The following is a 26,245-nucleotide window of genomic DNA, read 5'->3' as shown; positions in this document are numbered from 1 at the left end:
ACTAACAGCAGTTTTCAAGAAAAAGTGGTAAAATTCCACGATGAGGTCGTCAAACAAACAATTTATATCACTGAAGAATATTTAGATAACATGCCTTCAGCTGTGAAGGCTTGATTAGGGTTCGATTAGTGGTTCTTTCACGAAAAATATATAGAAGTTTTAGCGTCACATTCTTCATACATAGTTTGACGTACTTCTTCACGGAAAGGAAACATCCCTAACTCAACCCCCCCCCCTCCATAAATTAAAAATCTAGATAAGATAAGGTATAAAAAATAAGAAATCAGCTGATGACCTTTATTTTTCAAACATGGATAATGCTCTTGAGTTGGTAGAAAAGCGTTAGGACAAACTGATGTTTGTTTTGATGCAGACCTTGTTTTTAAAAAAAATCTGTAGCCTCAACGAAAATTCCTTGTACCTTAAAAATATATGCTGGGTCCTGTAGCTATGATTCTCATAAATTACTTTTCCTATTTTATTACATTTAAGGAGATATTTTACTGAAATGCCAAAATGTAAACCATAAATATACTGGCTTTCTCAAATTTGGAGCCTTAAGAAACTAAATCAATATGAAATATGAAGTTCGACATTGGTCAATTACACCTTCAAGCAGCTAAGTGTAATTCAAATGTCAGTCTCTGTTTTTTGATAGGATAAATGCATAAAAAAATATTTCCAGCTCTGCATAATCAAGTATACCATTATGTCAAAACAAATAATTGCGTTTTTACTAGTATTATGACAGCTTAGAAATCAGATGTCTTCTATTCCGTTTTTCTAAATACACTTGATTCATAGTTTCTGATAGTGTACAAGAAATATAAAAATGTCAATTGTGTTTTGTGTATAACCGGTAAATGTTATGCTATCTTGTAAATCGTTACATTATAACAATTCAATTACTTTAATTCCGGCAATTTAACATATTCCATCCTGATCCTGGCTATCGCCGAGGTACAGAACAACTGTAATACTCATATGGTTCTTTTGAAAGTGATCGACCAGTATCAGTTATTTAAAGGAAACGCCCCCGGGTGGGCTCGAACCACCAACCTTTCGGTTAACAGCCGAACGCGCTAACCAATTGTGCCACGGAGGCTTAATATATCAAAAATTTGGACTTAAATTTGGTCAGGTAGCAAATTTGTTTAGTGTATAAATTTCCTGAAAGTATATTCTAGCAGATGTTGTTTATATAAATGTTGTAGTATGATGAGACAACAATATTACACATTTTGATATGATACGGTAAGATGAATAGAAATAAATCATTAGTAATGACATATCCATGTCAGGGCTATCATTAGTAATGACTGGACCTTGAATGATAATCCTCTCACCAACAGTGACATTACTATTGTTCCCGTTACTGCCGCTGGTCAGATGCTAAACTTTCACTTAATACCTGCCCAAGGACTTAGGTAACTGATGGTCATAACATCCTCATTGACAGATACTTTGTTGTGATCTGTGACAAAACCTCACGCTCAGTGATGCCTGATTCTCGAATAAGTAAGTCAGGATTGTCAACTGCTGTAGAAGATTTCTGAATCTTTGGACTGTCAAAATTGTCGTCTATCGTTGATCCTCTGCCTAATCCTTTGGCAAATCCTTAATCCTTTTATACTTTGTTTTTTGTCACAAACTTGTTATATCACGATCCACCATAGTCCTTCACGCATCATCGTCCTTAATGCTCCCACGTTATTATTTGTCCTGCCTCCTTGGATACTGAGTCTGTTGTTGTTTTATTAGTTTATCTGTGATAATGATAAACGTCTACTGATGATTTATATCTACATTTGGAATTTACTGAAGTTGATTTTTAGATCTGAAATGAAAACTAAATATTTCATAGCATTATATTACTGATGTACTGGAGAATGGTGATGTTCTAGTACTACATTAGTACATTATGGCCGTTACTTTGGTGTTAGCTAGCTTTATAAAGAATCTTCTATATTTCAAAGATCATAATAATTCCGAAGAGAAATGTATTAATATACAAATACATCCACACACACATCCACACACACACATATATATATAAATATGTATATATACATATATACATATATGTGTGTGTGTGTGTGTGCGTATATATATATATATATATATATATATATATATATATATATATATATATATATATACATATATTCATTTAAATGAATACATACGCAAACACACACACATACACAGACACAAATACACAAGTTTGTGTGTTTGCGTATGTATTCATTGAAATGAATATATATATACACACACAAATATGATTATGTGTGTGTGTCTATATGTGTGTGTGTGTGTGTATACATATATATATATATATATATATATATATATATACATATATATACATATATACATATATATATGTATATACATGTATGTATGTGTGTGTGCGTGGTTGTGTGCGTATGTATGTATATGTGTGTGTGTATGTGTGTGTGTGTGTGTGTGTGTGTGTGTGTATGTGTATGTGTGTGTATATACATATATATGTATATATATTATATATACATATATATTCATGTATATACTTATATACATATATATTCATATATATATACATATATACATATATATACAGGTACAATATGGCACGGAATGGCATAATATGTTTAAGTACGGGTAAATATCTATAATTTGCGGTGCAAGAGGGAAAACTGTGAATTGCTAGTGAATGTCACGTATCATAAAAAAGACCCTGCATTTTGTCACACATTGCAAAGCTTATTACTAGATGAAAATAACCGAATCGCTTAATTTGCATTATTTAATCAACATTCTTAATATCATATTAAGCCTCCGTGGCACAATTGGTTAGCGCGTTCGGCTGTTAACCAAAAGGTTGGTGGTTCGAGCCCACCCGGGGGCGCTTCTTTTGCAAAAATAGCGATATTTTAGATTCACCGAAAGACTATTATATAAGGCAGAAAGCAGGGGCTATCTTCCGCCCTATACACCAGGACAGAGAACCTATTTTATAATAAATATGAAATGATTGAGGTCGCTTATTAGTGCTAGCGTATCTGTTAAATAAATGAGTGCGGATATCGCAAAAAAAATAAATGCATACTTTGCATTTATATTCCTGCACGTACACCCACACATGTGTGTGTGTATGTGTGTGTGTGTGGATATGGAAACTATATACCATCTCAATAAGCGGAAACCCTCAAATCATGCATTACACATGTAGGCCAAGTCTTCCAAGTTCGAGTGGCGATATTGCTGGCGAGGTGGCGCGCTCGTCCGATCCACCCACCTGGGAAATGATAATGATATTATCATCATTATCGTTATTATCATCATTATTGCTGCTATTAGAAGCCCTTGTAGTATATTATTAAAAGTACTATTATTGTTACTGATATCATTGCTTACATAACTATGTATTATCAATGCAATTTTATCTTTTACCTGTGATTATAAGCATAATCATTATTACTGTTATCACAACCTCAACTTTATCTCTTATCACCCGTATTATACATCGTACTGTATAGTTGTAGTAATAGTCATTTTTTAACTATTGTTGACAATATTTCAGATTAAATCAATATCAGATCAATTTTCGAAAAGAACCAACAACTACTCGTGACTTGAACATTTTCCAGATCACTATCTATGAAGATAAATTCTAGACGTCATTGATACTTCCTTATGCAGTGTATTTAGGTACCATTATCGTCAACATAATCTTATAGCCATTGACATTCTATTTGTAGTACTGCTGATTTCATTCTGTGATATCAATATGTTAAATAAAGACATGGATTCATGCCGCTTCTAAATTGCACGTGACGTGACGGGATGTAACATATATTGCATCTACCCATGGCATTATGGACTAAAGAATTCGCCCCCGGGTGGGCTTGAACCACCAACCTTTCGGTTAACAGCCGAACGCGCTAACCGATTGTGCCACGGAGGCTTGAAAATGAATGGGTATTTTCTATTACAAAGAAAGCAGGTTTCCGAGAAATTTGCAACTTAAGATAATACTTGATATAAATGGTTATGATTTCAAGAAACAAGAAAGTAAATATGATACTAGAGTAAGATATCAGATTGCAAGTTGTAGGATGTAAAGGACTTCCTTGTAGCACGAACTGATTTACGGGAAATATTAAGAAAGGCACAACATAAGAATACGTTTTAGCAACACTCACAATTGTTTGACAAATGGATCAGTTAGATGTTCTGGTTCCGTGGTTAAATTTTCAAAGTGGAATAGAGCTTCTTCGACAACATACGGGAAGCTGGGCAACGAACCATGACTCATCATTTACTTATCTTTGGAGCTGTTGCAGAACTGCGCGGGGTTGAAGGATACGCCCCCCCCCCCACCATCTTGAAGAATTAGATTTGGGAAAATTTAGTAAATGTTAATTTATTGCCTAGTCTCCCCCTCCTAATCAGAAGTGTCCGGCTAGATGCCCCCTCAATGATAGCCACCTAAATTTTAATCCGTTTCTTTTATTTTAATTGATTTTGGAATCATACTTTATCACGATCAATGAAAGATTTATATAGCACTAACTGTACTGATGCTATACTGATGTCTTGTGTCTTTCCTAATACAGAGAAATCGATTATATGAGGATAAGATGTTAATATCAAGCTCCTTGTGCGAGTTAGTCCTCCTTACCCCCCCCCCCCACCCCAACCCTTCCCTCAAATCTTCAATAATCGAAATGTTATCATGATTTGAGCACACACTTCAATTATTTAAGAGTGTATTGATTACTGTATTAAGATTATACTTTGTATATAAAGTATAAACTTCAGTATCATAGTTATGGCCAATGCTTTCTGAAAGTATTTGAACTGTTAAAGATTCTTAGATTTTCAGATTTGGGTGAACCACTTAAGAGATTTATAAAAATAGAGAACTCCCCTACCATTGATTCCCCTTCTCCTTGGAAATTACTCACCATACCCTAGGGATTCTGAACGAACCACCAGGTTAAAAACCTATGTGTTAAAAAGTTGGATTCATCATGTTATCTTGTTCTAAATATTATATAAATTTGTTCAATATCTAATAGAAAGTTTCCTCCTTAATACATGCCTCCGTGGCACAATTGGTTAGCGCGTTCGGCTGTTAACCGATTGGTGGTTCGAGCCCACCCGGGGGCGATTATTTTAGATCACAATGCAGTTGGTAGATGATCAAACTCACCACACGCGGCAAAACAGTAGAATGACCGCAGCATTGAACTCTATACGGTATCACGAACTCTGGACTGCATTTTTGCTATCATTCAGCAAGGAGTTACTTGTTGGTGACATGAAATATAATAACAAGTATACTAACGTTAGTAACGATATGAGGAATAAAATATTTTTTCACCGAAAAATCATAGGACATAATTTAGCATTTATATAAAATCTGGTCAGATGATAATCGCTAAGCATGGCAGAAGTGTCCCGGTGAATGATATCAATAAAATTATAACAAACCACGCATTGACTGACATACTCTTTTTGAAATGATATTTATCAAGTTGAGATAATCAAAAGCGAACACAAAAGCATATACAGTATATATATTACCATAGAATACATACACAACACATCCTAGGTCCATATCCGCTTACATTCACGTGTAGCTAGATGCTTTTACATCATATTACACATACCTATGTAAATTTGTGTGAGTCTGTTCTTATAAAACTGCCAATCTACCTTTCATATGTATATGTAAACATGTGCACGCAAAAGAGCATATATATATATATGTGTGTGTGTGTGTGTGTGTGTATGTATGTATGTATGTGTATATGTATATACATATGTATGTGTATATGTATATATATATGCATGTGTATATGTATATATATATACATATATATATATATATACATACATATATATATATATATATATATATATATATATATATATATACATATATATATATGTCCTCGCACACCTGCACGTATCTGTGGTTACTAATATGAAAAGATTAATAAATAGATCATTTTACACAACCATACATACAAATGACATTTATATGTATATATAAATAAAGATAATATATATAATATATATATATATGTATACATATATATATATTTATATATATATATATGTATACATATATATATATTTATATATATATATATGTATACATATATATGTATATATATACATATGTATATATATATATATATATATATATATATATATATATATATATATATATATATGTACATATATATACACACACATACATGCACATATGTGTATGTATGTGTGTGTGCGTGGTTGTGTGCGTATGTATATGTGTGTCTTAATGACTTTCTTTTATTTTAATTTATTTTCGATTCATACTTTATCACGATCAATGAAACATATCTATAGAGCACTAACTGTACTGGTGCTATTCAAGATATATATTTTGTATATCCATTATGTTCCGTTATGAAATACAATCATTAATCATTTGAAGATATAATATATGAAGTGATACATATCAAATATTCATATTGCTATAAAGATAATGCGAATTAGTCAAAAAAAAAAAAAGTTTTTTTTCGATCGCATTATTCAAATAATCCAATTTAAATATGCCAATTGTCTGCCATTGCAGGACGGGTAAAATAAATGCTACTTCCAGATTTTAGAAACTGGTAATGGAGTTCTATGGTTTGTTGCTCAGTTTCTTCTTGGTAATTCGGGGTTCTTGAGAAGTCCAAGCTCATTTCATTACAGAAAATTTTTAATTTAACCACAGCAACAGGTATACTATTTTTTCTTATTGGAAAATTGTTAAAATTGTTTATCTGTCTTGTCTCTTTCCTAATACAGAGAAATCGTTTATATGACGATTTAAGTATCAATTATACTCATTAGTAGGGTACCTTAAAACTACATAATGTTAATATCAGGCTCCCTGTATGAGTTAGTACTTGCCTCCTCACCTCCCCTCCCCCAAATCCTTCCCTCAAATCTCCAATAATCGAAATAATATCATGATTTGAGCACACACTTCAGTTATTCAAAAGTGTACTGATTACTGTATTAAGATTATATTTTATATATAAAGTATAAACTTCACTATCATAGTTATGGCCAAGGCTCTCTGAAAGTATTTGGACTGTTAAAGATTCTTAGATTTCTAGACTTGGGTGAACCACTTAAGAGATTTATAAACTCCCCTGCCATTGATTCTCCTTTTCCCTGGATATTACACACGCCACCCTAGGGTTTCTGAACGAACCACCAGGTTAAAACCTAGGTGTTAAATAGTTGGATTCATCATGTTATCTTGTTCCAAATATTATATAGATTTGTTCAATATGTAATAGAATGTTTCTTCATTATTACATGCCTCCGTGGCACAATCGGTTAGCGCGTTCGGCTGTTAACCGAAAGGTTGGTGGTTCGAGCCCACCCGGGGGCGATTACTTTAGATCACCATGCCGTTTTTAGATGATCAAACTCCAACTAGATTCCGTGACAAACCACACGCGGCAAAACAGTGAAATGACCGCAGCATGGAACTCTATACGATGTCACGAACTCTGGACTGTTGCTATCATTCAGCAAGAAGTTACTTGTTGGTGACATGAATTTTTGTATTATTCCCAGTATTCTAATAATGACAAGTATAGGAACGTTAGTAACGATATGAGGAATAAACATTTTTTCACCGAAAAATCATCGGACATAATTTAGCATTTATATAAAATCTGGTCAGATAATCGCTGAGCATGGCAGAAGTGTCCCAGTGAATATCAATAAAATTATAACAAACCACGCATTGACTGACATACTCTTTTTGAAATGATATTTATCAAGTTGAGATAATCAAAAGCGAACACAAAAGCATATACAGTATACATATTACCATAGAATACATACACAATACATCCTAGGTCCATATCCGCTTACATTCAGTGTAGCTATATACTTTTACATCATATTACACATACCTATGTAAATTTGTGTGATTTTATTCTTATAAAACTGCCAATCTACCTTTCATATTTGTAAACATGTGCACGCAAAAGAGCATATATATATATGTATATATATATATATATATATATATATATATATATATATATATATATATATATATGTCGTCGCACACCTGCACGTGTCTGTGATTACTAATATGAAAAGATTAATAGGTAGATCATTTTACACAACCACACATACAAATGATATTTATATGTATATATAAATAAAGATAAAATATATATATATATGTATATATATATGTATATATATGTATATATATATATGTATATATACATATATACATATATATATATATATATATATATATGTACATATATATACACACACATACATGCACATATGTGTGTATGTATGTGTGTGTGCGTATGTATATGTATGTCTTAATCATTTTCTTTTATCTTAATTATTTTGGAATCATACTTTATCCCGATCAATGAAACATATCTATAAAGCACTAACTGTACTGGTGCTATTCAAAACATATATATTGTATATACATTATGCTCCGTTATGAAATGCAATCATTAATCATTTGAAGATATAATATATGAAGTGATACATATCAAATATTCATATTGCTATAAGAATAATGCACGTTAGTGAAAAAAACGTTTTTCTTTTTTTTTTGGTCGCATGATTTAAATATTTAGAAACTTGTAATGGAGTTCTGTGGTTTGTTGCTTAGCTTCTTCTGTATCATGGTAACTCAATGTCATGGTAATTCGGGGTTCTTGAGAAGTCCAAGCTCATTTCATTACAGAAAATTTTTAATATAACCACAGCAACAGGTCCACTATTTTTTCATAATAGAAAATTGTTAAAATTGTTTATCTCTGTCTTGTGTCTTTACTAATACAGATAAATCGATTATATGAGGATAAGATGACAGAATTCCTATTCAAGTATCAATTATAATCATTAGTATGGTACCTTAAAACTACATAATGTTAAAATCACGCTCCTTGTACAAGTTAGTCCTTGCCTCCCCCCCCCCCCCCCCCCATTCCCTCAAATCTTCAATAATCGAAATATTATAATTATTTGAGCACACACTTCAATTATTTAAGATTGTACTGATTACTGCATTAAGATTATACTTTATATATAAAGTATAAACTTCAGTATCATAGTTATGGCGCAGGCTCTCTGAAAGTATTTGAATTGTTAAAGATTCTTAGATTTCTAGACTTGGGTGAACCACTTAAGAGATTTATAAAAATAAAGAACTCCCCTACCTTTGATTCCCCTTCTCCCTGAAAATTACTCACGCTACCCTAGGGGTTTTGAACGAACCACCAGTGTAAACCTATGTGTTAAATTTGTTAAAGTTGGATTCATCATGCTATCTTGTTCCAAATATTATATAAATTTGTTCAATGTGTAATAGAAACTTTCCCCAATATCATATGCCTCCGTGGCACAATTGGTTAGCGCGTTCGGCTGTTAACCGAAAGGTTGGTGGTTCGAGCCCACCCGGGGGCGATTACTTTAGATCACCATGCAGTTGGTAAATGATCAAACTCCTACTAAATACTGTGACAAACCACACGCGGCAAAACAGTGAAATGACCGCAGCATTGAACTCTATACGGTGTCACGAACTCTGGACTGCATTTTTGCTATCATTCAGCAAGAAGTTTCTTGTCGGTGACATGAAATTTAGTATTGTTATTTCCAGTATTCTAATAATGACAAGTATAGTAACGTTAGTAACGATATGAGGAATAAAACATTTTTTTCACCGAAAAATCATAGAAAATTTTGTATTTATATAAATTCTGGTCAGATAATAATTGCTGAGCATGGCAGAAGTGTCCCGGTGAATGATATCAATAAAATTATAACAAACCAGGCATTGACTGACATACTCTTTTTGAAATGATATTTATCAAGTTGAGATAAACAAAAGCGAACTCCATATACAGTATACATAATACCATAGATACATACACAATACATCCTAGGTCCATATCCGCTTACATTACGTGTAGCTATATGCTTTTACATCATATTACACATACCTATGTAAATTTGTGTGAGTCTGTTCTTATAAAACTGCCAATCTACCTTTCATATGTATATGTAAACATGTGCACGCAAAAGAGCATATATATATGTATATATGTATATATATATATATATATATATATATATATATATATATATGTATATATGTATATATATATATATATATATATCCTCGCACACCTGCATGTTTCTGTGATTACTAATATGAAAAGATTAATAAATAGATCATTTTACACAACCACACATACAAATAATATTTATATGTATAAATAAAGATAATATATATATATATATATATATATATATATATATATTTATACATATATATGTATACATACATATGTATATATATACATATATGTATATATATATATATATATATATATATATATATATATATATGTACATATATACACACATACATGCACATATGTATGTGTGTGTGTGTGGTTGTGTGCGTATGTATATGTGTGTCTTAATCATTTTCTTTTATTTTAATTGATTTTGGAATCATACTTTATCACGATCAGTGAAACATATCTATAAAGCACTAACTGTACTGGTGCTATTCAAGACATATATTTTGTATATATATTATGCTCCGTTATGAAATGCAATCATTAATCATTTGAAGATATAATATATGAAGTGATACATATCAGATATTCATATTGCTATAAAGATAACGACCATTGGTGAAAAAAAAAAGTTTTTTTTCCCGATCGCATGATTTAAATAATTCAATTTAAATAGTGCCAACTATCTGTCATTGCGGGACGGGTAGAATAAATGCTACTTCCAGATTTTAGAAACTGTTGCTCAGCTTCTTCTGTATCATGGTAACTCAATGTCATGGTAATTCGTGGTTCTTGAGAAGTCCAAGCTCACTTCATTCCAGAAAATGTTTAACCACAGCAACAGGTCTACTATTTTTTCGTTAAAATTTATTATCGATTATATGAGGATAAGATGACAGTATTCCTATTCAGGTATCAATTATACTCATTAGTAGGGTAACTTAAAACTACATAATGTTAATATCACGTTCCCTGTATGAGTTAGTCTTTGCCTCCTCACCCCCCACCTAAACCCTTCCCTCAAATCTTCAATAATCGAAATATTACCATAATTTGAGCACACACTGATTACTGTATCAAGATTATCCTTTATATATAAAGTATAAACTTCAGTATCATAGTTACGGCCAAGGCTCTCTGAAAGCATTTAAACTGTTAAAGATTCTTAGATTTCCAGGCTTGGGTGAACCACTAAAGAGATTAAAAAAAAAAAAAAAGAAGAAGAGAATTCCCCTACCATTGATTCCCCTTCTCCCTGAAAATTACTCATGCCACCCTAGGGGCTCTGAACGAACCACCAGGTTAAAAACCTATGTGTTAAATAGTTGGATTCATCATGCTATCTTGTTCCAAATATTATACATGTTTGTTCAATATGTTATAGAAAGTTTCATCTTTCATACATGCCTCCGTGGCACAATTGGTTAGCGCGTTCGGCTGTTAACCGAAAGGTTGGTGGTTCGAGCCCACCCGGGGGCGATTACTTTAGATCACATTACAGTTGGTAGGATCAAACTCCTACTAAATTCCGTGACAAACCACACGCGGCAAAACAATGGAATGGCCGCAGCATTGAACTCTATACGGTGCCACGAACTCAAACTGCATTTTTGCTATCATTCAGCAAGAAGTTACTTGTTGGTGACATGAAATTTAGTATTGTTATTTCTAGTATTCTAATAATGACAAGTATAGTAACGTTAGTAACGATAAGAGGAATAAAATATTTTTTCACCGAAAATCATAGGACATAATTTGGCATTTGTATCAAATCTGGTCAGATGATAATCACTGAGCATGGCAGAAGTGTCCCGGTGAATGATATCAATAAAATTATAACAAACCACGCATTGACTGACATACTCTTTTTGAAATGATATTTATCAAGTTGAGATAATCAAAAGCGAACACAAAGGCATAAATAGTATACATGTTACTATAGAATAAATACACAATACACCCTAGGTTCATATCCGCTTACATTCACGTGTAGCTATATGCTTTTACATCATATTACACACCCTGTATTTTGTCACACATTGCAAAGGTTTTTGCTAGATGAAAACTAATTCGTTCAATTTGCATTATTTAATCAACAGTCATCATTATCTTTAAGCCTCCGTGGCACAATTGGTTAGCGCGTTCGGCTGTTAACCGAAAGGTTGGTGGTTCGAGCCCACCCGGGGGCGCTGCTTTTGCAAAAATAGTGATGTTTTAGATTCACCGACATACTATTATATAAGGCAGAAAAACTGGGGCTATATTCCACCTTCCAGAACAAAGAACCCATTTCATATTGAAAATGAAATGATGGAGATCTCTAATAAGTGCTAACGCATCTGTGAAATAAGTAAAATATTTTTTCACCGAAAAATCATAGGACATAATTTAGCATTTATATAAAATTTTGTCAGATGATAATCGCTGAGCATGGGAGAAATGTCCCAGTGAATAATATCAATAAAATTATAACAAACCACGCATTGACTGACATACTCTTTTTGAAATGATATTTATCAAGTTGAGATAATCAAAAGCGAACACAAAGGCATATACAGTATACATGTTACCATAGAATACATACACAATATATCCTAGGTCCATATCCGCTTACATTCACATGTAGCCATATGCTTTTACATCATATTACACATACCTATGTAAATTTGTGTGAGTCTGTTCTTATAAAACTGCCAATCTACCTTTCACATATATATGTAAACATATGTGCACGCAAAAGAGCATATATATATATATATATATATATATATATATATATATATATATATATATATATATATATATATATATATGTGTGTGTGTGTGTGTGTGTGTATATATATACATATATATACACATATACATATATATATATATATATATATATATATATATATATATATATATATATATATATATACATATATATATGTCCTCGCACACCTGCACGTGTCTGTGATTACTAATATGAATAGATTAATAAATAGATCATTTTACACAACCACACACATACAAATAATATTTATGTGTATATATAAATAAAGATAAAATAGGGCACGGTATTGCACTATATATTTAAGTAAAGTAAATATCTATAATTCGCGTTGCAAGAGGGAAAATTGCGAATCACTAGTGCATGTCACGAATTATGAAAAGACACTCTGCATTTTGTCACACATTGCAAAGCTTTTTGCTAGATGAAAACTAAATCGTTCAATTTGCATTATTTAATCAACAATCATCATGATCTTTATGCCTCCGTGGCACAATTGGTTAGCGCGTTCGGCTGTTAACCGAAAGGTTAACAGCCGGGGGCGCTTCTTTTGCAAAAATAGCAATGTTTTAGATTGACCGACAGACTATTATATAAGACAGAAAAACAGGGGCTATCTTCCACCTTCCAGAACAAAGAACCCATTTTATAATGAAAATCAAATGATGGAGATCGCTAATTATTGCTAACGCATATGTGAAATAAATAAACAGGATATCGCAAAAAATAATATGCACACTTTGCATTTACATTCATGCGCGCACACCCATACGTGGGTGTGTGTGTGTCTGGACATAGAAACTATATACCATCTCAATAAGTGGAAACCCTCAAATCATGTATTACACATTCAGGCCAACAGTCTTCCAACTTAGAGTGATGTTATTGCTGGCGAGGTGGTGCGCTTGGCCGAACCACCTCAGAAATAAGAATATTATTATTATTACCATTATTATTATTATCATTTTTGTTGCTATTAGAAGTCCTAGTAGTATATTTTTAGTAGCAATATTATAGTTACTGATATCATTGTTTATATAACTATGCATGTAATATTAATGCCATTTTATATTATTGCTTGTTATGATAAGAATGATAATCATTATTACTGTTATCACCTCAACTTTTAACTCTTATCATCTTATATACCTTACTGTATAGTAGTAGTGATAGTAGTATTTTAAACTCTTGCTGAAAATATTTCATATAAAGTCAATATCGGACCTAAGAAAAACATTCGAAAAGAACCAACTATTCTTGGCTTAAATATTTTCCAGATCACTATCTATGATGATAAGTTCTAGATGTCATTGATATTTCCTTATGCAGTGTATTTAAGTACCATTATCGTCAATATGATCTTGTAGTCATTGAAATTATTATATTTGTAGTATTGCTGATTCTATTTTGCGATAACAATGGTGCTGTTAAATGAGGACAATAAAACTAGTGGATTATTGTTACTTTCAGGTAACTATATTTCTTAAGTACTGATATACACATTTAAGACAATAACTTCTCACTAAAGGTAGTAGTATTGTAGAAGTGCCATTATACAATTATGGGTTCATGTCGTTTCTAAATTGCACGTGACAGCTCACGGGAAGTAACAGACATTGCATTTACCTACGGCATTATGGACTAAAGAATTCGCCCCCGGGTGGGCTTGAACCACCAACCTTTCGGTTAACAGCCGAACGCGCTAACCGATTGTGCCACGGAGGCTTCTTTATAAGCGAATATATTCTATTACAAACCAAACAGGTAACCAAGAATTTTGCAACTTGCGATAATGTTTGAAACAGATGGTTAATAATTCAAAGGTACCGGAAAGTAATACTTTAGTAAGTTGTCAGGTTGCAAGTTACAGGAAGCAAAACACTTCTTTGTAGCAAAAAATTATCTTAATAACAGTCACTTAAAATAAATTGTTTGACAACTGGATCAATTAGATCAGGGGTTCCCAAACTGGGGTACATGTACCCCCAGGGGTACATTTGCACGTTTCAGGGGGTACATTTGGTCTGAAGGAAACAATTACTTGCACAATACATGGTGTTGTAATCTGCACTCAGATTGCACTTTTCTCATTTTCTTTGTGTTGATTAGCACCACCTTTATTGAAATTTCTTGGGTGTAAGGTAATACCATTTGTTTTTACTATTATAAACCTCACATGGCTTGATCTGCAGTGTAGATCTGTAGGACTACCTGTACCAATCTAGAAATGACTGGTACAGGACGTGTTTATCGACGCGTCAGTGCCTGGCGGCTCACGTCCTTTTTTACTATTAAGCTTAATTTTTAGTGTTAGGGGTACATGGGAACCTATAAAAAGCCTAAGGGGTACTGAGGAACAAAAAGTTTGGGAACCCCTGAATTAGATGTTCTGTTGGCGTGGTAAGACTTTCGAAATGGAATAAAGCTCCTTCAACAGTATACGGGAAGCTGGGCAACAAACCACGACTCATCATCCACTTACTTATCTTAGGAGCTGTTGCACAACTACGCGGGGTTAACGGTTAATAGAAAGTTTCCACTTTAATATACGCCACCGTGGCACAATCGGTTAGCGCGTTCGGCTGTTAACCGAAAGGTTGGTGGTTCAAGCCCACCCGGGGGCGATTACTTTAGATTACAATGCAGTTGGTAGGATCAAACTCCTACTAAATTCCGTGACAAACCACACGCGACAAAACAATGGAATGACCGCAGCATTGAACTCTATACGATGTCACGTACTCTGGACTGCATTTTTGCTATCATTCAGCAACAAGTTACTTGTTGGTGACATGAAATTTAATATTATTTCCAGGATTCTAATGATGACAAGTATAGTAACGTTAGTAACGATAAGAGGAATAAAATATTTTTTCACCGAAAAATCATGGGACATAATTTAGCATTTATATAAAATTTGGTCAGATGATAATCGCTAAGCATGACAGAAGTGTCCCAGTGAATGATATCAATAAAATTATAACAAACCACGCATTGACTGACATACTCTTTTTGAAATGATATTTATCAAGTTGAGATAATCAAAAGCGAACACAAAGGCATATACAGTATACATGTTGCCATAGAATACATACACAATATATCCTAGGTCCATATCCGCTTACATTCACGTGTAGCTATATGCTTTTATATCATATTACACATACCTATGTAAATTTGTGTGAGTCTGTTCTTATAAAACTGCCAATCTACCTTTCACATATATATGTAAACATATGTGCACGCAAAAGAGCAACTATATATATATATATATATATATATATATATATATATATATATACATATATATATGTCCTCGCACACCTGCACGTGTCTGTGATTACTAATATAAATAGATTAATAAATAGATCATTTTACACAACCACACACATACAAATAAATATTTATGTGTATATATAAATAAAGATAAAAATTATATATTTAAGTCACACACACACACACACATATATATATGTATATATGCATATATATATATATATATATATATATATATATATACATATATATATATATATATATATATATATATATGTCCTCGCACACCTGCACGTGTCTGTGATTACTAATATGAATAAATTAAGAAATAGATCATTTTACACAACCACACACATACAAATAATATTTATATGTGTATATAAATAAAGATAAAATAGGGCACGGTATTGCATTATATGTTTAAGTAAAATAAATATCTATAATTCGCACTGCAAGAAGGAAAATTGCGAATCACTATTACATGTCACGCATTATGAAAAAAACAAAAGACACACCCTGCATTTTGTCACACATTGCAAAGGTTTTTTGCTAGATGAAAACTAATTCGTTCAATTTGCACTACTTAATCAACAATCATCATTATCTTTAAGCCTCCGTGGCACAATTGGTTAGCGCGTTCGGCTGTTAACCGAAAGGTTGGTGGTTCGAGCCCACCCGGGGGCGCTTCTTTTGCAAAAATAGTGATGTTTTAGATTCACCGACAGACTATTATATAAGGCAGAAAAACAGGGGCTATCCTCCATCTTCCAGAACAAAGAACCCATTTTATAATGAAAATTAAATGATGGATATCTCTAATAAGTGCTAACATATCTGTGAAATAAATAAACAGGATATCGCAAAAAATCATCTGCACACTTGGCATTTACATTCATGCGCGCACACCCACACGTGTGTGGGTGTGTGTGTGTGTCTGGACATAGAAACTATATACCATCTCAATAAGTGTATACCATCAAATCATGTATTACACATTCAGGCCAACAGTCTTCCAACTTAGAGTGACGATGTTGCGGGGCGAGGATTGGCGATGGCCGAACCACCTCAAAATATATTATTATATATATTATACCATTATCATATCATATCATTTTTGTTGCTATTAGAAGTCCTAGTGGTATATTTTAGTAGCAATATTATTGTTACTGATATAATTGCTTATATAACTATGTATGTATTATTAATGCCATTTTATATTTTTGCTTGTTATGATAAGAATGAAACATCATTATTACTGTTATCAGAACCTTAACTTTTAACTCTTATCACTCTTATCATCTTATATACCTTACTGTATAGTAGTAGTGATAGTAGTATTTTAAACTCTTGCTGAAAATATTTCATATAAAGTCAAAATCGGACCAAAGAAAAATATTCGAAAAGAACCAGCAACTATTCGTGGCTTAGATATTTTCCAGATCACTATCTATGATAAGTTCTAGATGTCATTGATATTTCCTAATGCAGTGTATTTAAGTACCATTATCGTCAACATGATCTTGTAGTCATTGGCATTATTATATTTGTAGTATTGCTGATTATTTTTTGCCACATCAATATTGCTGTTAAATGAGGACAATAAAAATAGTGGATTATTGTTACTTTCAGGTATCTATATTTCTTAAGTACTGATATACACATTTAAGACAATAACTTCTCACTAAAGGTAGTAGTATTGTAGAAGTGCCATTATACAATTATGGGTTCATGTCGTTTCTAAATTGCACGTGACAGCTCACGGGAAGTAACAGACATTGCATTTACCTACGGCATTATGGACTAAAGAATTCGCCCCCGGGTGGGCTTGAACCACCAACCTTTCGGTTAACAGCCGAACGCGCTAACCAATTGTGCCACGGAGGCTTCTTAATATGCGAATATATTCTATTACAAACCAAACAGGTAACCAAGAATTTTGCAACTCGTGATAACGTTTGAAATAGATGGTTGATATTCAAAGGTACCGGAAAGTAATTCTTTAGTAAGTTGTCAGCTTGCAAGTTACAGGAAGCAAAACACTTCTTTGTAGCAAAAAAAGATATTTTAATAACAGTCACTTAGAATAAATTGTTTGACAACTGGATCAATTAGATGTTCTGTTGGCGTGGTAAGACTTTCGAAATGGAATAAAGCTTCTTCAACAACATACGGGAAGCTGGGCAACAAACCACGACTCATCATCCACTTACTTATCTTAGGAGCTGTTGCACAACTACGCGGGGTTAACGGTTAATAGAAAGTTTCCCCTTTAATATATGCCTCCGTGGCACAATCGGTTAGCGCGTTCGGCTGTTAACCGAAAGGTTGGTGGTTCGAGCCCACCCGGGGGCGATTACTTTAGATCACAATGCAGTTGGTAGGATCAAACTCCTACTAAATTCCGTGACAAACCACACGCGGCAAAACAATGGAATGACCGCAGCATTGAACTCTATACGGTGTCACGTACTCTGGACTGCATTTTTGCTATCATTCAGCAACAAATTACTTGTTGGTGACATGAAATTTAATATTTCCAGTATTCTAATGATGACAAGTATAGTAACGTTAGTAACGATAAGAGGAATAAAATATTTTTTCACCGAAAAATCATGGGACATAATTTAGCATTTATATAAAATTTGGTCAGATGATAATCGCTGAGCATGGCAGAAGTGTCCCAGTGAATGATATCAATAAAATTATAACAAACCACGCATTGACTGACATACTCTTTTTGAAATGATATTCATCAAGTTGAGATAATCAAAAGCGAACACAAAAGCATATACAGTATACATGTTGCCATAGAATACATACACAATATATCCTAGGTCCATATCCGCTTACATTCACGTGTAGCTATATGCTTTTATATCATATTACACATACCTATGTAAATTTGTGTGAGTCTGTTCTTATAAAACTGCCAATCTACCTTTCACACACACACACACACACACACACACACACATATATATATATATATATATATATATACATATATATATGTAAACATATGTGCACGCAAAAGAGCAAATATATATATATATATATATATATATATATATATATATACATATACATATATATATATATATATATATATATATATATATATATATATATATATGTCCTCGCACACCTGCACGTGTCTGTGATTACTAATATGAATAAATTAAGAAATAGATCATTTTACACAACCACACACAAATAATATTTATATGTGTATATAAATAAAGATAAAATAGGGCACGGTATTTCATTATAAGTTTAAGTAAAATAAATATCTATAATTCGCACTGCAAGAAGGAAAATTGCGAATCACTATTGCATGTCACGCATTATGAAAAAAACAAAAGACACACCCTGCATTTTGTCACACATTGCAAAGGTTTTTTTGCTAGATGAAAACTAATTCGTTCAATTTGCACTATTTAATCAACAATCGTTATTATCTTTAAGCCTCCGTGGCACAATTGGTTAGCGCGTTCGGCTGTTAACCGAAAGGTTGATGGTTCGAGCCCACCCGGGGGCGCTTCTTTTGCAAAAATAGTGATGTTTTAGATTCACCGACAGACTATTATATAAGGCATAAAAACAGGGGCTATCCTCCATCTTCCAGAACAAAGAACCCATTTCATAATGAAAATTAAATGATGGATATCTCTAATAAGTGCTAACATATCTGTGAAATAAACAGGATATCGCAAAAAATCATCTGCACACTTTGCATTTACATGTGTGTGTGTGTCTGGACATAGAAACTATATACCATCTCAATAAGTGTAAACCATCAAATCATGTATTACACATTCAGGCCAACAGTCTTCCAACTTAGAGTGATGATATTTCGGGCGAGGTGGTGCGCTTGGCGAACCACCCTCAAAATATATGAATATTATTATTTATTACATTATTTTTATTATTTTTGTTGCTATTAGAAGTCCTAGTGGTATATTTTAGTAGCAATATTATTGTTACTGATATCATTGCTTATATAACTATGTATGTATTATTAATGCCATTTTATATTTTTGCTTGATATGATAAGAATGAAACATCATTATTACTGTTATCAGAACCTTAACTTTTAACTCTTATCATCTTATATACCTTACTGTATAGTAGTAGTGATAGTAGTATTTTAAACTCTTGCTGAAAATATTTCATATAAAGTCAAAATCGGACCTAAGAAAAACATTCGAAAAGAACCAACAACTATTCGTGGCTTAGATATTTTCCAGATCACTATCTATGATGATAAGTTCTGGATGTCATTGATATTTCCTTATGCAGTGTATTTAAGTACCATTATCGTCAACATGATCTTGTAGCCATTGTCATTATCATATTTGCTGATTCTATTTTGCGACATCAATATTGCCGTTAAATGAGGACAATAAAAATAGTGGATTATTGTTACTTTCAGGTACCTATATTTCCTAAGTACTGATATACATATTTAAGACAATAGCTTCTCACTAAAGGTAGTAGTATTGTATTAGTGCCATTATACAATTATGGGTTCATGTCGCTTCTAAATTGCACGTGACAGCTCACGGGAAGTAACAGACATTGCATTTACCTACGGCATTATGGACTAAAGAATTCGCCCCCGGGTGGGCTTGAACCACCAACCTTTCGGTTAACAGCCGAACGCGCTAACCAATTGTGCCACGGAGGCTTGTTAACATGCGAATATATTCTATTACAAATCAAACAGGTAACCAAGAATTTTGCAACTCGCGATAATGTTTGAAATAGATGGTTGATATTCAAAGGTACCGGAAAGTAATACTTTAGTAAGTTGTCAGCTTGCAAGTTACAGGAAGTAAAACACTTCTTTGTAGCAAAAAAAATATTTTAATAACAGTCACCTAGAATATGTTTGACAACTGGATCAATTAGATGTTCTGTTGGCGTGGTAAGACTTTCGAAATGGAATAAAGCTTCTTCAACAACATACGGGAAGCTGGGCGACTAACCACGACTCATCATCCACTTACTTATCTTAGGAGCTGTTGCACAACTACGCGGGATTAACCGTTAATAGAAAGTTTCCATTTTAATATACGCCTCCGTGGCACAATCGGTTAGCGCGTTCGGCTGTTAACCGAAAGGTTGGTGGTTCAAGCCCACCCGGGGGCGATTACTTTAGATTACAATGCAGTTGGTAGGATCAAACTCCTACTAAATTCCGTGACAAACCACACGCGGCAAAGCAATGGAATGACCGCAGCATTGAACTCTATACAGTGTCACGTACTCTGGACTGCATTATTGCTATCATTCAGCAACAAATTACTTGTTGGTGACATGAAATTTAATATTTCCAGTATTCTAATGATGACAAGTATAGTAACGTTAGTAATAATAATAATAAGAGGAATAAGATATTTTTTCACCGAAAAATCATAGGACATAATTTAGCATTTATATAAAATTTGGTCAGATGATAATCGCTGAGCATGGCAGAAGTGTCCCAGTGAATGATATCAACAAAATTATAACAAACCACGCATTGACTGACATACTCTTTTTGAAATGATATTTATCAAGTTGAGATAATCAAAAGCGAACACAAAAGCATATACAGTATACATGTTGCCATAGAATACATACACAATATATCCTAGGTCCATATCCGCTTACATTCACGTGTAGCTATATGCTTGTACATCATATTACACATACCTATGTAAATTTGTGTGAGTCTGTTCTTATAAAACTGCCAATCTACCTTTCACACACACACACACACACACACACACACACATATATATATATATATATATATATATATATATATATATATATATATATATATATATACAGATATATATATGTATACATATATATACATATATATATGTAAACATATGTGCACGCAAAAGAGCAAATATATATATATATATATATATATATATATATATATATATATATATACATACATACATATATATATATATATATATATATATATATATATATATATATATATATATGTCCTCGCACACCTGCACGTGTCTGTGATTACTAATATGAATAAATTAAGAAATAGATCATTTTACACAACCACACACATACAAATAATATTTATATGTGTATATAAATAAAGATAAAATAGGGCACGGTATTGCATTATATGTTTAAGTAAAATAAATATCTATAATTCGCACTGCAAGAAGGAAAATTGCGAATCACTATTGCATGTCACGCATTATGAAAAAACAAAAGACACACCCTGCATTTTGTCACACATTGCAAAGGTTTTTGCTAGATGAAAACTAATTCGTTCAATTTGCATTATTTAATCAACAATCATCATTAACTTTAAGCCTCCGTGGCACAATTGGTTAGCGCGTTCGGCTGTTAACCGAAAGGTTGGTGGTTCGAGCCCACCCGGGGGCGCTTCTTTTGCAAAAATAGTGATGTTTTAGATTCACCGACAGACTATTATATAAGGCAGAAAAACAGGGGCTATCCTCCATCTTCCAGAACAAAGAACCCATTTTATAATGAAAATTAAATGATGGATATCTCTAATAAGTGCTAACATATCTGTGAAATAAATAAACAGGATATCGCAAAAAATCATCTGCACACTTTGCATTTACATTCATGCGCGCACACCCACACGTGTGTGTGTGTGTGTGTGTGTCTGGACATAGAAACTATATACCATCTCAATAAGTGTAAACCATCAAATCATGTATTACACATTCAGGCCAACAGTCTTCCAACTTTTTTTGTTGCTATTAGAAGTCCTAGTGGTATATTTTAGTAGCAATATTATTGTTACTGATATCATTGCTTATATAACTATGTATGTATTATTAATGCTATTTTATATTTTTGCTTGTTATGATAAGAATGAAACATCATTATTACTGTTATCACAACCTTAACTTTTAACTCTTATCACTCTTATCATCTTATATACCTTACTGTATAGTAGTAGTGATAGCAGTATTTTAAACTCTTGCTGAAGAACCAACAACTATTCGTGGCTTAGATATTTTCCAGATCACTATCTATGGTGATATGTTCTAGATGTCATTGATATTTCCTTATGCAGTGTATTTAAGTACCATTATCGTCAACATGATCTTGTATTCATTGGCATTACTATATTTGTAGTATTGCTGATTCTATTTTACGCATCAATATTGCTGTTAAATGAGGACAATAAAACTAGTGGATTATTGTTACTTTCAGGTACCTATATTTCTTAAGTACTGATATACATATTTAAGACAATAACTTCTCGCTAAAGGTAGTAGTATTGTAGAAGTGCCATTATACAATTATGGGTTCATGTCGTTTCTAAATTGCACGTGACAGCTCACGGGAAGTAACAGACATTGCATATACCTACGGCATTATGGACTAAAGAATTCGCCCCCGGGTGGGCTTGAACCACCAACCTTTCGGTTAACAGCCGAACGCGCTAACCGATTGTGCCACGGAGGCTTCTTAATATGCGAATATATTCTATTACAAACCAAACAGGTAACCAAGAATTTTGCAACTCGAGATAATGTTTGAAATAAATGGTTGATATTTTATTTACCGGAAAGTAATTCTTTAGGAAGATGTCAGCTTGCAAGTTACAGGAAGCAAAACACTTCTTTGTAGCACAAACTGATTTTAGTAACACTCACTTAGGTGAAATTGTTTGACAACTGGATCAATTGGATGTTCTGTTGGCGTGATAAGACTTTCGAAATGGAATAAAGCTTCTTCAACAACATACGGGAAGCTGGGCTACGAACCATAACTCATCATTTACTATCTTATCTTAGGAGCTGTTGCAGAACTACGCGGGGTTGACGGACACGCTCATTTCAGGGCGGTGGCCCTCTGCCCCCCCCCCCTTATTCTGAAGAATTAGATTTGGGAACCTACTATAAATATTTAGTAAATGTTAATCCATTGCTTAGTCGCCCTCCTAACCAGCAGTGTCCCGCTAGATGCCCCTTCAGTGATAGCCGCCTAAATCTTAATCTTTTATTTTAATTGATTTTGGAATCATACTTTATCACGATCAGTGAAACATATTCAAGAAGCACTGTAACTGTACTGATGCTGTTCAATGCATATATGTTGTACATATATCTAAGATGCAATTATTTGAAGATATATATCAAGTGATACATACTACGTATTCCTATTGCTATAATAATAATGCTCATTAGTGAAAAAAAATCGAGATTTTCTTGATCTCATGATTTAAAGAATTAGATTTAGATAGTGCCAACTATTTAATTTGCAGGTTAAAAAAAACTACCTCCGGATTTGAGAAGCTGGTAATGGAGTTCCGCAGTTTGTTGCTCAGCTCCTTGTGTATCATGTTAACTCATGTCTTTCATTCGGGGTTCTTGAGAAGTTAAAGCTCATTTCATTCCACTTCTCTGTTTCATATAGTAAAGAAATTATTTAGTTTAACCACAGCAACAGGTCTTCAACTAATTATTCCTGTTAAAAAAAATGCTAAAATTGTCTATCTCTGTCTTGTGTCTTTCGTAATTCAGAAAAGTCGTTTATTTGCTGATAAAATGACAGTATAGTCATTGGCAGGCTACCTTAAAAGTTCATAATGTTAATACCACGCTCCCTGTACTAGTTCGCCCTTGCCTCCTCAACCCCCTCCCCCCCCCCATTCCCTTAAATCTTCAACAATCGAAATATCATGATTTGAGCACTTAAGAGAACTACAAAAATAGAGAACTCCCCTACCACTGATTTCCCCTCCCCCTGGAAATTACTCCCGCCACCCTAGAGGTTCTGAAAGAGCCACCTGATTAAAGAAAAAAAAACGCTGTGTTAAAGAGTTGGATTCATCATGCCATCCTGTTCCAAATATTATTTTAACTTTTGTTTAATATGTAATAGAAAGTTTCCATATCACTATATGCCTCTGTGGCACAATTGGTTAGCGCGTTCGGCTGTTAACCGAAAGGTTGGTAATCGACCAACCCGGAGGCGATTACTTTAGATCACGATGTATGTAGTAGATGATCAAACTCCTATTAAATGACAAACCACACACGTCAGAAGAATGGAATGGCCGAGGCACTGGACTCTGAACTCTGTCACGGACTTTGGACTGCAACTTTGTTATCAATCAGCAACAAGTTACTAGGTGGTGACATTTCATTACTATTTTTGTTATTTCCATTTTCTAATAATGTAAGTATAGTAACGATAACATAAAAATATATTATCCCCGAAAAATCATGGAAAGAGTTAACCATGTAAGACCAAGTAGTCCTGTTAAGGGGCAACCCACCCTCTGATATAGTCGAAATATATGAAAAAAATCGAAATTGAGATTTGAGGGGATTAAAAGTGTACATATATGTAGCAACATATAGGAACACGAATTTAAATCCCGCGAAGCTTCTACGCCGCGCACGTGGCGTTTAAAGGTCCGAGGGGCACCCATTAAAGGGCGCGCGCGAGTACGGCCCATGTGCTTCTGTATATTGCGCTCATTTTTCCTTGTTTTCCTCTGTTTCCGTCTGAGTAATTCTAGATACACCTGGCAGCAACAATCACCTCACCCGCCACTCTGTCGGCTCCCCTCTCACACACTCAGCATGCATGCTGCAGCTCTTGGCTTCCCATGCTAATAAACACCGTTGGTTCATATTAGCTGTATTGTTTCTTGTTGCTACCCTTTCCAACATCAACAGAAGATCACCATGCCACTTACACCAAGGCAAAAGTTGTCAAAAATGTGGGAAATTAGGAAGAAGAAGGCTGCAGAGCGGAGAGTATCACTAGCTGACCATGCGGCAGCCACCGACATGACCGCCGCCCTCACCACCTCCGCGTCCGAAATTACGCCTCCTGTTGCTTCTACTAACACTACTTCTCCTAGTCCTGAACCCTCATGCACCACACGATCCAAGCTGAAGTTAGATCTTAGTGCCAGCATGAACATCGAAGCCACTGAAGCTGACACTGGGGGAGTTTTTGTTGCTTGATAAAGACATGCTGCTGGAGTGGGTGTGTTCATTTGCTCGTTGTGCGTGCGGGAACAAAATGATAGTGAAGGAAGGTCGTGCTGGAGGCA

General features: G+C 33.6%; 18 non-coding genes across 18 annotated transcripts; 12 read left to right on the top strand and 6 right to left on the bottom strand.

Annotated features, from left to right (window-relative positions):
• Positions 1 to 1,031: 1,031 nt before the first annotated feature.
• Positions 1,032 to 1,105, bottom strand: TRNAN-GUU (transfer RNA asparagine (anticodon GUU)). The gene has a single exon. It is a non-coding gene; the product is annotated as a tRNA-Asn (tRNA).
• A 1,708-nt stretch (positions 1,106 to 2,813) lies between these two features.
• TRNAN-GUU (transfer RNA asparagine (anticodon GUU)) lies at positions 2,814 to 2,887 on the top strand. The gene has a single exon. It is a non-coding gene; the product is annotated as a tRNA-Asn (tRNA).
• A 985-nt stretch (positions 2,888 to 3,872) lies between these two features.
• On the bottom strand, positions 3,873 to 3,946 carry TRNAN-GUU (transfer RNA asparagine (anticodon GUU)). Its single transcript has one exon. It is a non-coding gene; the product is annotated as a tRNA-Asn (tRNA).
• Positions 3,947 to 5,084: 1,138 nt separating this feature from the next.
• TRNAN-GUU (transfer RNA asparagine (anticodon GUU)) lies at positions 5,085 to 5,154 on the top strand. The gene has a single exon. It is a non-coding gene; the product is annotated as a tRNA-Asn (tRNA).
• A 2,195-nt stretch (positions 5,155 to 7,349) lies between these two features.
• Positions 7,350 to 7,423, top strand: TRNAN-GUU (transfer RNA asparagine (anticodon GUU)). Its single transcript has one exon. It is a non-coding gene; the product is annotated as a tRNA-Asn (tRNA).
• A 1,992-nt stretch (positions 7,424 to 9,415) lies between these two features.
• Positions 9,416 to 9,489, top strand: TRNAN-GUU (transfer RNA asparagine (anticodon GUU)). Its single transcript has one exon. It is a non-coding gene; the product is annotated as a tRNA-Asn (tRNA).
• A 2,028-nt stretch (positions 9,490 to 11,517) lies between these two features.
• On the top strand, positions 11,518 to 11,591 carry TRNAN-GUU (transfer RNA asparagine (anticodon GUU)). Its single transcript has one exon. It is a non-coding gene; the product is annotated as a tRNA-Asn (tRNA).
• Positions 11,592 to 12,227: 636 nt separating this feature from the next.
• On the top strand, positions 12,228 to 12,301 carry TRNAN-GUU (transfer RNA asparagine (anticodon GUU)). The gene has a single exon. It is a non-coding gene; the product is annotated as a tRNA-Asn (tRNA).
• A 2,235-nt stretch (positions 12,302 to 14,536) lies between these two features.
• On the bottom strand, positions 14,537 to 14,610 carry TRNAN-GUU (transfer RNA asparagine (anticodon GUU)). The gene has a single exon. It is a non-coding gene; the product is annotated as a tRNA-Asn (tRNA).
• Positions 14,611 to 15,435: 825 nt separating this feature from the next.
• Positions 15,436 to 15,509, top strand: TRNAN-GUU (transfer RNA asparagine (anticodon GUU)). Its single transcript has one exon. It is a non-coding gene; the product is annotated as a tRNA-Asn (tRNA).
• A 1,262-nt stretch (positions 15,510 to 16,771) lies between these two features.
• On the top strand, positions 16,772 to 16,845 carry TRNAN-GUU (transfer RNA asparagine (anticodon GUU)). Its single transcript has one exon. It is a non-coding gene; the product is annotated as a tRNA-Asn (tRNA).
• A 1,126-nt stretch (positions 16,846 to 17,971) lies between these two features.
• Positions 17,972 to 18,045, bottom strand: TRNAN-GUU (transfer RNA asparagine (anticodon GUU)). The gene has a single exon. It is a non-coding gene; the product is annotated as a tRNA-Asn (tRNA).
• Positions 18,046 to 18,439: 394 nt separating this feature from the next.
• TRNAN-GUU (transfer RNA asparagine (anticodon GUU)) lies at positions 18,440 to 18,513 on the top strand. Its single transcript has one exon. It is a non-coding gene; the product is annotated as a tRNA-Asn (tRNA).
• A 1,112-nt stretch (positions 18,514 to 19,625) lies between these two features.
• TRNAN-GUU (transfer RNA asparagine (anticodon GUU)) lies at positions 19,626 to 19,699 on the top strand. Its single transcript has one exon. It is a non-coding gene; the product is annotated as a tRNA-Asn (tRNA).
• Positions 19,700 to 20,774: 1,075 nt separating this feature from the next.
• On the bottom strand, positions 20,775 to 20,848 carry TRNAN-GUU (transfer RNA asparagine (anticodon GUU)). The gene has a single exon. It is a non-coding gene; the product is annotated as a tRNA-Asn (tRNA).
• Positions 20,849 to 21,238: 390 nt separating this feature from the next.
• Positions 21,239 to 21,312, top strand: TRNAN-GUU (transfer RNA asparagine (anticodon GUU)). Its single transcript has one exon. It is a non-coding gene; the product is annotated as a tRNA-Asn (tRNA).
• A 1,189-nt stretch (positions 21,313 to 22,501) lies between these two features.
• Positions 22,502 to 22,575, top strand: TRNAN-GUU (transfer RNA asparagine (anticodon GUU)). Its single transcript has one exon. It is a non-coding gene; the product is annotated as a tRNA-Asn (tRNA).
• Positions 22,576 to 23,563: 988 nt separating this feature from the next.
• Positions 23,564 to 23,637, bottom strand: TRNAN-GUU (transfer RNA asparagine (anticodon GUU)). Its single transcript has one exon. It is a non-coding gene; the product is annotated as a tRNA-Asn (tRNA).
• Positions 23,638 to 26,245: the final 2,608 nt, after the last annotated feature.

The sequence above is a fragment of the Penaeus japonicus genome, unplaced genomic scaffold (genome assembly GCF_977035675.1).
Source record: "Penaeus japonicus unplaced genomic scaffold, GWHDUDI00000001_assembly GWHDUDI00000024, whole genome shotgun sequence".
Classification (NCBI taxonomy): Eukaryota; Metazoa; Arthropoda; class Malacostraca; order Decapoda; family Penaeidae; genus Penaeus; species Penaeus japonicus.
This window is presented reverse-complemented; position numbering and strand designations above follow the sequence as displayed.